The sequence below is a fragment of the Nicotiana attenuata genome, unplaced genomic scaffold (genome assembly GCF_001879085.1).
Source record: "Nicotiana attenuata strain UT unplaced genomic scaffold, NIATTr2, whole genome shotgun sequence".
Taxonomy (NCBI): domain Eukaryota; kingdom Viridiplantae; phylum Streptophyta; class Magnoliopsida; order Solanales; family Solanaceae; genus Nicotiana; species Nicotiana attenuata.
Genome location: NW_017675364.1, coordinates 34,361 through 47,288, shown reverse-complemented (window position 1 = coordinate 47,288; position 12,928 = coordinate 34,361). Strand labels below are relative to the sequence as shown.

Sequence of the window (12,928 nt, the reverse complement as noted above, 5' to 3'; positions counted from 1 at the left end):
ATTTTCAACACCATTACATTCAGCTTGAAAAGTCCCTCAGTGAGGTAACCTTTTCCTACTAAACATTTCCTTCTTACTTATTACAACCTTATCGGAAATAAAATACATTTAAAACCATTCTTAACAAGAAGTCCAGTGGAGACTAAATTCTTCCTAATCTCGGGAACAAGAAGGACGTTGTTCAAAGTCACCACTTTGCCGGAAGTCATTTTGAGAAATATCTTCCCACATCCTTCAATCTTCGCCTTTGAAGCATTTCCCATAGAAATCGTCTCATCGGGTCCAACAGGAGCATAAGAAGCAAAAGCTTCTCTAACAGCACAAACATGGCGAGTGGCTCCAGAATCAATCCACCACTCTTTAGGATTGCCCACCAAGTTGCATTCGGAAAGCATGGCACATAAATCATCAACATCATCATGCTTCTCAACCATGTTTGCTTGACCCTTCTTCTTGTCTTTCTTCGGAGCACGACACTCCGTAGATTTGTGTCCAGTTTTTCCATAGTTGTAGCAGTTTCCACTGAACCGCTTCTTGCTTGGGTTGTATTTCGGTCCAGAAGCCTTCTTGCTCTTTTTGTTCTCTTCAACAATATTTGCTCCCATTCTTGTTGAGTTTCCGCGGCCTCTCTTTTCAGCAGCTTTGTTGTCCTCTTCGATTCTCAACCGAACAATGAGATCTTCAAGGGACATCTCCTTGCGTTTGTGTTTAAAGTAGTTTTTGAAGTCCTTCCACAAAGGAGGCAACTTCTCAATCATCGCTGCTACTTGAAATGCTTCATTGATAACAAGACCTTCAATGAAATTTCTATTAGTAAAAATACCAAGATTACTACTTTCAACATCAATATTAATTTGATTTATACCTTCAGCAAGGAGATCGTGAATAATCACTTGCAATTCCTGGACTTGGGTAATAACAGACTTGCTATCTACCATTTTGTAGTCCAAAAACTTTGCAGCAACAAACTTTTTCAACCCGGCATCTTCGGTTTTGTATTTCTTTTCAAGCGCAGTCCACAGTTCCTTTGACGTTTTCACGCCACTGTAGACGTTATACAAAGCATCCTCCAGCCCGCTTAGAATATAATTCTTGCACAAAAAATCTGAATGCTTCCACGCCTCAATCACAAGAAAGCGTTCAGTTTCTGGAGTTTCATCGGACAGCACAGGAACATCTTCCTTGATGAACTTCTGGAGACTTAGAGTAGTCAAATAGAAGAACATCTTTTGCTGCCAGCGCTTGAAATCAATCCCGAAAAATTTTCCGGGTTTCTCCGCCGGTGCCAATGCTGCCGGTGTCGTTCGGCTTGTTGAGGCATTGGCAGTCACCATTGGAACAGCTTGGTTCTCATTCTCATTAACCATTTCTGTAAAAGAATGACACAAACGTTAAAATCACGTAGATTTTAATAGAGTACAAAACCACAAAGGTTTTACTCTTCCAGAAACAGTAAGTACAAATACAGAAAATATAGTAAATTCCTTAAGCTTGTTAGTAGACTGTATTTGTAAAATAATTCTGGAAATATAAATGAATATAAACAGAAATGAACATAAACAGAAATGACATAAAACCAATTCGAGCCCACTGAATTCACAGTGTTTCCTTAAGGAATTTAATCCCCTCCTAGTACCCAAAGTTATGGATTATTTCCTCCCAGGATAGAACGAATTACACACTGGTGTAGTGGTACTTCAAACCCCAGTGTTTCAGCGAACACAAAGTTCGGTAGCAAATCACACTTACTTTTTACTTTGTTTGATGCTAAAAGTATGCAGAAGAAGGAGAGAAAACTCAGAAAATCGTAGTGAAATTCTGAGCAGAATAGTGTTGTATTTATAGCCAAAGTTGGGCTGAAATCTAAAGAGGTGCCACTCTTCAGAATGGTTGTTTATGCAAAACGCCCACAGCATAAATGCTATTACATAAATGGCCATTTACATAAAACGGATTGGATTTAATATTAATATTCTATTATTAAAACAAATATTTAATAACATTTCTGTTTATATTTTACTATTAACAAATAAATTTGGTCTAAAAAGTTAATCAATCAATCGATCATTTGACCAAATCCAAATCCAAATCCGAATCCGAATCCGAATTCGAAGCCGAAGCCGAAGCCGAAGCCGTAGCCGTAGCCGAAGCCGAAGCCGAGCCGAGCGAGCGACGACGACGACGGCACGAGGCTTGCCTTCTTCTCAACTCTTTAAGAGCTAGAAGAAGAGCAATTGCTTATATACCCATAAAAAACCTCTTCCTCTTCCAATATGGGACAATGCCCATTTGCCGGGGCGGGGGGGGAGGGGGGGGGGACCTTAAAATTTCACTCAAAAATTTTATTTCCCTCCATTTCTCATTCACCCTCTTTTAAGTATTTAATATATATTAATTAAATACATCCAAAATCCAACAGGCATGTGCCCAATAAAGCTAGGATAAGATAGTATATTCAGGATTAAGTCTGAGACTAAATTTATACTATATTTGGTTGACGGTATAAATTTATCCTATAATAAATTTATACCATCAACAAAATGTAGTATTAATTTAGTACCACACTTTATCCCACCTTATTCCGTGTATCAAACTACCCCGAAGAGTAAAATTATAACTTTGTAAAGTTTATTGGGTTATTAGTTAAACCGTTAATAAGATTGGACAAACTGAGTCCTGAACTGATAACCTAATAGAGCAAATTATGCATAATACCCATTGAGCTTAAAATAATTATCCTTTTCTACCCATTTGAAAATAAGTTACGATATATACCTACCCAATTAAAACTAATTACACGACCTACCTCCTTGGCTTAGCTTAACTTGACTTGATTTTGCTTGGTTTGGCTTGGCTTAATTTGACTTGACTTGGCTTGGCTTTATGGGTATTTAAAATATTTATGGAAGGGGCGGGTAATTTTTTTATGCCACTTGGGTATTTGTAATATATTCCTTACCTGGTAGTCAAATAACACTAAATCATTATCGAATCATTAATTCAATAACCCAATACTGATAACTGAATAATATTTTCCCCGTTCAAGCATCGGTTTTAGCTGAAATATGCGAAGCCAAAAATCTATGTAAGGCGTTTCAAAAAATATAAGAATGTCACACTTCGAATTTGAAGTTTTGAACCTACGATCTAACATAATTTTTTAACCCCTTTTAATTTTACGTTAGAATCTTCTCTTATTCAAAAATCTATATATGTTCGGTGTTTGTCCAGATTTTCTTATCATATTTGGTTTTTCTATTTCTTGAAGGAGAGGACAATATATTAACCATAATTGAGTATAAAGCTCCTTGGCTTGTTCCTTTTCTTAGAGGAAAATGTTTGGATTTCTATAAATTGAGGATCCTTCTTTATCATTTAGCAGCTTCCACAATGTAGCCATAAGGGGTTTGAGAGTCTTGTTTAGGAGGAAAATTTTTCGGGACAAGTGTTAGTGTGTCACTTGTGTTTACCTTTTTGAGAGGTTCTTCTCTCGATATTTTGTACTCTCTATTATATAGTGGATTACTCATCTCCGCCCGTGAATGTAGGTCAAATTGACTGAACTACAATAAATGTTTGTTTCTCTTTTTGGTATATTTTTTTGTTGTTGTCTGATTTATCGTCGTTCAAAATTTGCTTTACTAACTTTCGCATGATACCTGATTATTTCGTATTCTACCCGAGAGCAACGTTATGAGTGACAAAACATTGCACGAAGATAGCCCATAATTAGGGGTGTACAAATGAAATCGACAAACCGCACCAACCCGATAATCCGAGTCAAACCGAGAAAAAAATTCGACTATGGTTTTGTTTGATTTAGTTTGGTATTGGAAAAAAAAACCCGATCATATTTGGTTTCGTTTGGTTTTAACTTTAAAAAGTCAAACCGAAACCAAACAAACCCGACATTATGTGTAGAAGTTTTAAATATATTTAATACATAAAAATATTTATTGTATTGTAGTTTATAATATTTCTTAAACTTTTTCATCATTTTATCTTTTCACGTATTATGTCAAGCTTGGACTTATAATTTCTGGATGCGCCAATAAGTTTTATAGTTCATAAATATTAGTAACTCAAATAAATCCTTAATCAATATCAAATCAATACTAATGCTAATAAAAGATATTCAATTCAATTGTATTATGAATAAAAATAGTATTGGATATTTATTTTTTAGTTTTTTCGTGGTTTAGATAAAACGCATCTTACTTTTCTTTTAGTGTTTAGTCATGTAAATAATAGTACTTACTAGTCGTACTTATTTCAGCAACTTATTAGTAATTTTAAATTATGTTCGTTTTCATTATGGCTTATTAATAATACTTATTTTATGCGATTTTCTTATCTTTATTGTTAAATATTTTAGTACAATGCCATGACTCATCTCATATTTATGTTATTTTATTGAAAAACACCTTATATAGTTCTATCTTACTAGGATTAAAGAAATATTTGGAGCACAAATTCTATATTTTATGCTATAAAGACTTTCTGGAAAAAAACCCGAAAAAATTCGAAAATACGAGAAAAACCGAGATTGAAAAACCCGATTATTATTGGTTTGATTTGGTATTTAGATTTAATAGCCCGATACATTTGGTTTGGTTTGATTTGATAATTAGAAAATCCAAACCAACCGACTTATGTACACCCTTACCAATAATATATATAATTCTCATGCTTTACTTCCTTCTCAACTGATATTTTCCTCTACTAGTCTAGAAGAATCAAGAAAATTCTTCACTACCGAGCAACTACATACAAATCCCAGTACAACGTCAACCAAAAATAAAAAAATTACGTACTACATTTCAATCTCCACTAAAATACAAACCTCATATTCTTCAACCAAAAATATATACAAACCTCATATATATATATATATATATATATATATATATATATATATATATATATATATTATAAGTTAAAAATAATAAATACAACAATAACAATCACCCAGTATAATCCCATAAATGGGGTCTGAGGGGGGTAGGATGTCCGCAGCCTTACCCCTACTTTGAAAGGACAGAAAGATTGTTTCCGATAGACCATCGGCCAAAGAAAGTGAAAGAAGCCCTCATAGCAAGTAATAACAAGAAGTTTGATGATCTAGCTTATTTCAATGAAATTGAATCCTTTTCATGAAAATTCTGGTTCCACTACAATTTAGTATACTTGTTTCTCACTAACTCTTGTGTTTCCACCCCTTAAAGCTCGTTTGATACAAAGGATAGGGAATTATTATTTTCGGGATTAAATTTGAGATGAGTTTATTCCATGTTCGATTGGAAAAAAGTCACAATACAACTAATCTCGAGATTAACTATATACCTAAAATTATAGTATTATTTTAAAAATCCTGGGATAACTACTCTTGAAATAATTAATCCTAGAATAACTTATTTTCTCATCAAGCAACCCCTAACTTAATACTTCTTTTTCATCTAGTCTAGTAGTTTCCAGAGAATTCTTTACAACTAAGCAACACAACAACATGCCAAGTTGCCAACAACCCAAAAAAAAAAAAAAAAAAAAAAAAGAGATTCATTTCAATCTTCACTAAGAAACAAAACCCTTTTTATCAATTTTTGTATATTTATTGTAACAGTTATAAAATAAAAACTTTAAAGTAAAAAAATCGAAGACAAATAGAGAGAGAGAGATATTTATTATTCAACTTCAAATTCATTCATGTATATAATGAACTGAAATCTCCTCTATCTATACAAGAAAGGAAGCTGATGTGTAAGCTGCTACTACAAGTTGTTGTGTAAGCTACTTATAAGCTGTTGTGCAAGCTACTTGTAAGTTGCTTGTAAGCTGCTGTGTAAGCTGCTTGTAAGTTACTTGTAAGCTGCTACTGTACCAGATATAGATAATCTTCTACGGGGGTTAATATTTATCCATAACGGAGTACCGAAATGATAAGCTTCTTCAAGAGGCTTATTTCCAATTCCCAAATAGATAAATATATTTACGGCAGAGTCCTATATGGATAAGCTTCTTCAGGAAGCTTATTTACAACGGAGTACTAAATAAACATCCATAATATAATATATATTTATTACACTCCCCCTTTGATGTTCATTAAAAAATAATGTGCCTCATTAAAACCTTACTAGGAAAAACCTGTGGGAAAAAATCCTAGTGAAGGAAAAAGAGTACACATATTTAGTAATATGCATTGTTAGGTGCCTCATTAAAAACCTTATAAGAAAAACCCTGTGGAAAAACCCTTAGTAAGGGAAAAAGAGTACACCGCGTATTTTACTCCCCCTGAAGAAAATATTGTTTCAAATATTTGAGTCTCCGCATTCCAATCTTGTATACCATCTTCTCAAAAGTTGAATTTGAAGAGAATATTATCCATCACTATTTGAGATCGATTTAAATTAATCTCATCAAACCAAGAAGCTGCTACAAGTCATTTCATTGAGCTGCTTGCAACCTGCCTGCATCAGCTGCTTGTAGAAAACTTCAATGGAGTACTAAATGGAGGAAGATTATCTATAGCGGAGTAATAAATGAACATCCACAATAATATTTTCATAACACTCCCTCTTGGATGTTCATTATTATGTGCCTCGTTAAAACCTTACAAGGAAAAATCCTAGTAAAGGAAAAAGAGTACACTATGTAGACATGTAATTTTTTACCCTTCCCGAGATTTTACACATTAATATTTAGTTTAGGTCTAATATCGATATTTTAACTAGTTTTGACTCTTTTACTTTATTTTACCACACAAAAATAAAAATTACAAAATATTTTCTTTTATTTAGCTAATTGATATTTTATCTAGTTACTCTTAGTTTATCTACCTTACATAAAATTCAAAAATACAAAAATAGTTTCACTTTATTTTCAAGAATATTAGTATTTTTGGTATGAATATTATTTTAATTTTGCGATGATTTAATCTAATCCCATTTTTTTTAGTATGATATTTGAAAAATACCAAAAATAGGTTTGTTTTAACGGTGAGTTTTATTTTAATAGTTACTTCTACTTAAGTAGGATTAATTAGTATATGGAGTAGTATTTTTAGTCTTGTTCAATGAGAAAGAATCAAATTTGCACTAAAACAATCCATTTCTTTAGGCCTATATTCGGATAGCCCAAGACTCATAACCCATTTGACCCATCTCCCCTCTAAATCCTAGCCACTTATCCAATTTAATCCTAGGGCTACCATTAATTCCAGACCGAAAAATGAAAACCCCAACTTCACAAACCCTAGGGATATCTTCAAAACACCCTTTCCTAACCATACAGTCGTCGCTCCTCTCAACCAGATCAGCCGCCCACCACCAAAAAAAAGGATCAGCAGCAAACACAAAAACCAAGTGACACACTTATTCCCTTATCTCTCGTCTTCCTCAATAGAAGCCATAGCCGTACACAATCAAAAGGAAAATCAATCTCCTCTAGTCTTCAATGGTATTTCAAATTCAAAAATTCATAAAGCATCCCTAATTTCTTCTTCTGGATTTCGATTTCAAAAAACAAGGTGAAGCTGGAATAGGAGTCCGATTATGGGAGTTGCTGTTGGAGTTTTGTTTCCGGTCGAGTTCCGATTCCAGTCCCGAATTAGTTTGTTTTTGTCTTGTTCATTTCCTGTTGCACGCTCAAATTTCGGCGTTGGAAATATGTTTGTATTCGCTTCTTCAGCTAATTAACTGAGAATTCAATCTAAGGTCTATCTCTTTCCCTTCTTTTTACTATTTTGTGTTCTGTGGTGATAGGTATGATGTTGGCCTTTTGATTCACCCAAGTCTTTTACTGCTTCGTGCCTTATTATTCATCGAGAAGGAATTTTTCATGTTAAATGGAGTTTATGTGGGTAATCTTTTGTCTAATCCATTTTGTTGCAATGAAGAACCTAATATTATTTTTTACAAGTTAATTCTTAAGTTTGGCAATAGATGGGTGGTAGGTAGTCATTCTCATTTTTTTTTTTGAATTAAAAGATACCCTTAGCAAACAAATGTTTGTAAGTTTAAATTTTTGTAAGTTGTCTTGTATTAGAATTTGAGTGTTCAAGAGTTTTTAACAGAATTTATTTTTATAGCTTTTATTTAGCTCATGTAGTAAGGTTCCTTTATATGTTAAACACATTTCCTCCTGTTCCTCCAATTAGTCCTAGGTCGCTTGAATTCAATGAGATTCTCCATAGAAAGTTTGTCGAAAGTTGTTAAAGTTTTGAGCCAGCGGCCAACATCATACTTTGATTCACTAATTTATTTCTTCATTAGTATTACATATTTATTTTATCTTCTTTTCTTAATGTGTTTTGATTTTCTTTGTTGGGTGCTGTATTTGTTCTGACTGATTACATCTTTAGCTTAGCTTTGTTATGGATGAGTATGAATGTGGGTTGTGGGAGGTGACGTTAAGTATGGAGAAGAAATTGAACCGGAAATGTTTATTTGTTTTGCTTTCCTTATTTCCTTACCCGCTAGGATCATACTAGGCCGTGAACACTCGGGTAGGCAATCGTAGGATCTTTTTCTATTTATATGCTTTTGGTTTCGAGGTGAGAGGTTGCCCCCTTTAGTTTATACTTAGGGGAATGCCCCATGGATTTTGTATATATTTTATTCAGGGGTATGCCCCGAAGTAAATGTAAATGGAGGTCGTGGCATCATCAGTGGAGGCATAGTATAGGCTAGTAGGACTTCTTTTATTTTGTTTTCTTTTATTAGGTGGGGACAACCTCGAGCCTCTTTGATTGTTTATTTTTGTTTTGTGTGTTTTTACCTCAATTTGAGTACCCTTTAAGGCCAACTTGATCATGTACGCAACCGTGATTTTCACGAGACTTGGGGAGTTCCTAACACCTTCTCCTCGAGTCAAATGAACCTCCTCACCCGATTCTCTGGTGCAAACTTTGTTTTGGAATCCAAAGTGTTTTAAAAGGAAAAATTATTTTAAAAAAACTGTGACCTGGCACACCGAAACAAATGTCAGGTGACGACTCTGAAAAATCCTTTAGAACACAATTTTGTCGCTTTCAATTTTGAAATCTTTTTGAGCTTTACAAATCCTTTTATATATTTTAAAAAAAGGGGTGTGACAGCTTTGGCGACTCTGCTGACAGCTTTGGCGACTCTGCTGGGGAATTGCAGGTTCGAGCTGATACTTGATCTTGTTGGCTTTTAGGATATTCAGTTGAGGTGTTTGTTTTCTTTATTTGCTTTATTTATTTGGTTTGTTTGTGTTTTTTTTCTGTTTTGTTGGTTATTTGTTTATCGCTTTTCCTTATGTGTTTATCACTTTATAATTGTCATCATTTGCATAACCATAGGTCTTCTTTGTGCAACAAGTCTTCCGGAGTACGTTTGAGTGTACACGGCCTTTTGTGAGTCACACGTGTCTTTAGGGGTGTGGTGTGGGAGCGTGGAGTGGGCGGACAGCTAGAGCAGTCACCATCGACCACGTGCCGCCTCGAATTGCCTTTTCTAATGAACCTCAAACTTAGGTCAGCCTTTAGGTCATGCTTATTTGCATCTTGTCATTTACACTTAGCAGGGCTCGGTCCCGGGCACCATGTCACTTTATAGGAGGCCTATCCAAATTAAGTCAAAACGGGCCCATAGCCCAAAAAGATATTTAATTATCTCTATGTGCTACATGCTGCATTCTTTAAGGGTAAAGGGGTCATGTGGTGGACCAATGATGGTTGAGGGTAAATGAGAAAGAAAAGAGGGTGAAGTATAAAGATGAAGCAAGTAGGGCTCAATCATACTTTTCTTTCACAACGTTTTTCAAGAAAAGACAAATAAAATGAAAAAAATCCAAAAAGATTTTGCACTTTCCCATCATTTTCCAAAACATATCAATCAAAAAAAAAGAGAAAAAGAAAATTCAAAAGATTTTACATGTTTCATCATTTTTCAAAAAAAAGACAAAAAATATGTTTTCTTTAAATCAGTATTTTTTTTAAATTCTATCCCATATCCAATCTTCCCGAACTACGCATACCCGATTGTCATCTTTCGAGGCGAGATACGTATGCAGCCCACATTGGATATTGTCTTCCTAGTAAGTCTTAGGTTCTTGGCTTTGCGGGGTCTTAGCCAAATCTTGCATGTCTAGCCACATTTGGCCACATCGGCCTTGTTGCAAAATAGGGCTATTTTGCGAAGTGGCTTGTTGAACCGTGTTTGGAGAGCCTAGAATCCACAATTAGCTGTCTCCTTACTTCAAGGCCCGTCCTTACTGAATTTACATGTCTAGACATTTTTGGCCACACCGGCTGTTCTTGCAAAATGAGGTCATTTTCGCAAAAGTGGTTCAGTGGCCCATGTCTTAGAGTCCTAAGTCCTCAACAAGGTATCCTCTATATTTAAGGTCCATTCTTGTTAAATCTGCACGCTTAGCCATTTTCGCAAGGCCATTTCTGCAAAGTAGGGTCATTTGTGCAAAGTATTCTTAGAGACCGTGATTCCAGAGAGTTTGGGGGTCATGTGGGTCTTTTTGAGATATTTCTCCGTTTCTTAGTGGTCACACTTGTTGAGTTTGCACTTCTAGCTACATTTAGGCCACGTAGGTTATTTTACAAAGATAGCCTCACTCGTGCCTTGCATGTGTCCAATAGGAGGTGCCATAGTGTCTTGAATCACTAACTCTATTTGGTCTTATTTTTCTCATTCAGGTATGAATCCATTTACCAGAGCTCGAGCATGACAGATATCCCAGGACCATTCCAGTCTGGACCGTTGCAGACATAAGTTGCTTGTGGAGACTTTTTATATTTCTGAGTCTGTTTTCATGTTTTCTTTTACTTTCTAATCCTGTCTAGTAGTGTTCAGTCCTTTAGTTGGTGTCAGAGTTTTTCGTAGTATAGTTGAGTTCGTCGAATCTTTTGTTATCGTATTTCCTATTTTGTATGTGAAAACCCAAAAAAATTTAAATAAAAAAATCCAAAAAGTTTTTTTAGTTTATTTTGTACATTACTTTTCCAGAACTACGCTTGGTATGATTCATGTGGAACATGATACGTAGGCAACCTACATAGGGTTCGATCAATTCATTTTTAAAATTAAAAAAAATGAAGTTGTGGGATGTGAAAATGAGTGGAAACTGCGGGATGCAAGAAAAGAGCGATAATCGGAAAGAAAAGAGAGGAAATGAATAAGAAAAGGCTAGGAGAGTAATATTGGGATGGTGCCAAGTGACCTTGTGACCCTTGAAGTCATTCTAGAACCGTTAATTGTTGCTAGGGGCATTGCACGCAAAGTGATATTTCAATCTGATAAATGCCCTAACGCTAACATGTTGGCTTTATTTTGCTCCTCTTTGGTACTTTAATTGTTATCATAACAGAAGGTGGTTAGTTTGTGGCATTCTAACGAGTCATCCGTACAACACAAGGTCAAAGAGCAAAGTACCATGGCTAGCAAAGACTTGGACACAGGTGTTGTTGATTCTTCTAAGAAGATTGTTGAATCAGAATCTGATTTGAAAGAAGAGGTCCTAAGGTTGAAAGAACAGATGGCCGAAATGTACCAAGCCTGGATTAGTGGACGTCTGATCGGGTCCGACCCTACACCTCTACAAAGTGGCAAGAGCGGTCGATGCAACTTTTACCCGAGAAGGTCGGGATCGAATCTACAGGGAGCCACAATAATGTTTGGAGTTGGATTTCTATCTAATCTAGCAATGCGTAGTGCTCTTGATTACACTTCTAATCATATTTGTTTGTTTGTTACTTCTAATTTTATGCTAATGATATGCGAAATTAAACTAAGTATGAATGCTTGTAAGGTTTTCTAAATGGTTAACGAGGCACTAGGGAAGTGACTTTCTCCTAGGTGAATACTTGACGGGTTCTAAAGCCTAAGGCAAAGCTGTTATGTTTGGGATCGCGATATAGCCAATGCACGACACTACTCACTATATACCTCTCGGTAGCTTGAGTGACTTTGCCTAATTAACTTTCTCAAGACCAATTGGGTGTCAAAATTATGCAAGAAATATAGGCTCAAGTCGGGTATTACTATCTCTAGATTTAACCCTTTAATTGGGGCTATCAATCTCTTGAATACGCCCAATTCCTTGTTGAACTGATTTTCCTAGACTCAAGCTCTGTTTCTCAAGAAGAGCCCAAGTCAAATAGGTACAAATTAGTGTTTGCAATCACTAATTCAACATGGATAACACAAATCAGTCCAAATATCAACCACCCATAAACATCTAAGCCTTAGAACAAAAGACCCATCAAATACCCACACTAGGGTTGAGCCACAACCCTAGCTAACGGGTCTAGCTACTCATAATAATGGAAGAAATCAGATATTTAGATGAAGAACAACCCATAAAATGTAATTACAAGTTAAGATTTGAAGATTCAATGTTAAACCAGCTATAAAATTACTCAAAATAGGCTAAAGCCACCGTTCACGTGCTCGGCTAAGATAAAGATGCCCTAAAAATATGAAAAAGAAGTATTTATACAAGGCCGAATTTTTTGGACAAAAATACCCCTGAGGAGGTACCATGGACCGCGGAAAATGTATCGTGGCCGGGGTGAGGCTTTTTGGCTTCACTTCTCATTCTCTGAATCTAGCCACCGCGAACCGCATAAAATGCACCGCGGCCGCGGTGGCTTCACCACAGACCGCAACAAATGGACTGCGGCCGCGGTGTCTTGAAACTTTCGAGATCCTGAGCTCTCTGAATCCCCTCTCTGCGGACCGCAACAAATGGATTGCGGCCGCGATGAGGCTACCACGGCCGCAAAGAATCTTCCGCGGACCGCACTGCTTAGAACCCTAGGAATACACCTCTCTGAACTTACCCGCCGCGGATCGCACTAAATGGACCGCGGCCACGGTGGGTCTGTTGCAGCTGCAATGGATATTATGCTGCACCAGTGCTTTTACTTGTTCTTGGTACTTGTGCAGGTTTTACT

The 12,928-nt window shown here is 35.9% G+C and overlaps 1 long non-coding RNA gene across 1 annotated transcript; it reads left to right on the top strand.

Moving 5' to 3' along the window:
- The first annotated feature begins 7,214 nt into the window (after window positions 1-7,214).
- LOC109219994 lies at window positions 7,215-10,953 on the top strand. Its single transcript, XR_002067026.1, has 2 exons — window positions 7,215-7,709; window positions 10,670-10,953. It is a non-coding gene; the product is annotated as an uncharacterized LOC109219994 (long non-coding RNA).
- Window positions 10,954-12,928: the final 1,975 nt, after the last annotated feature.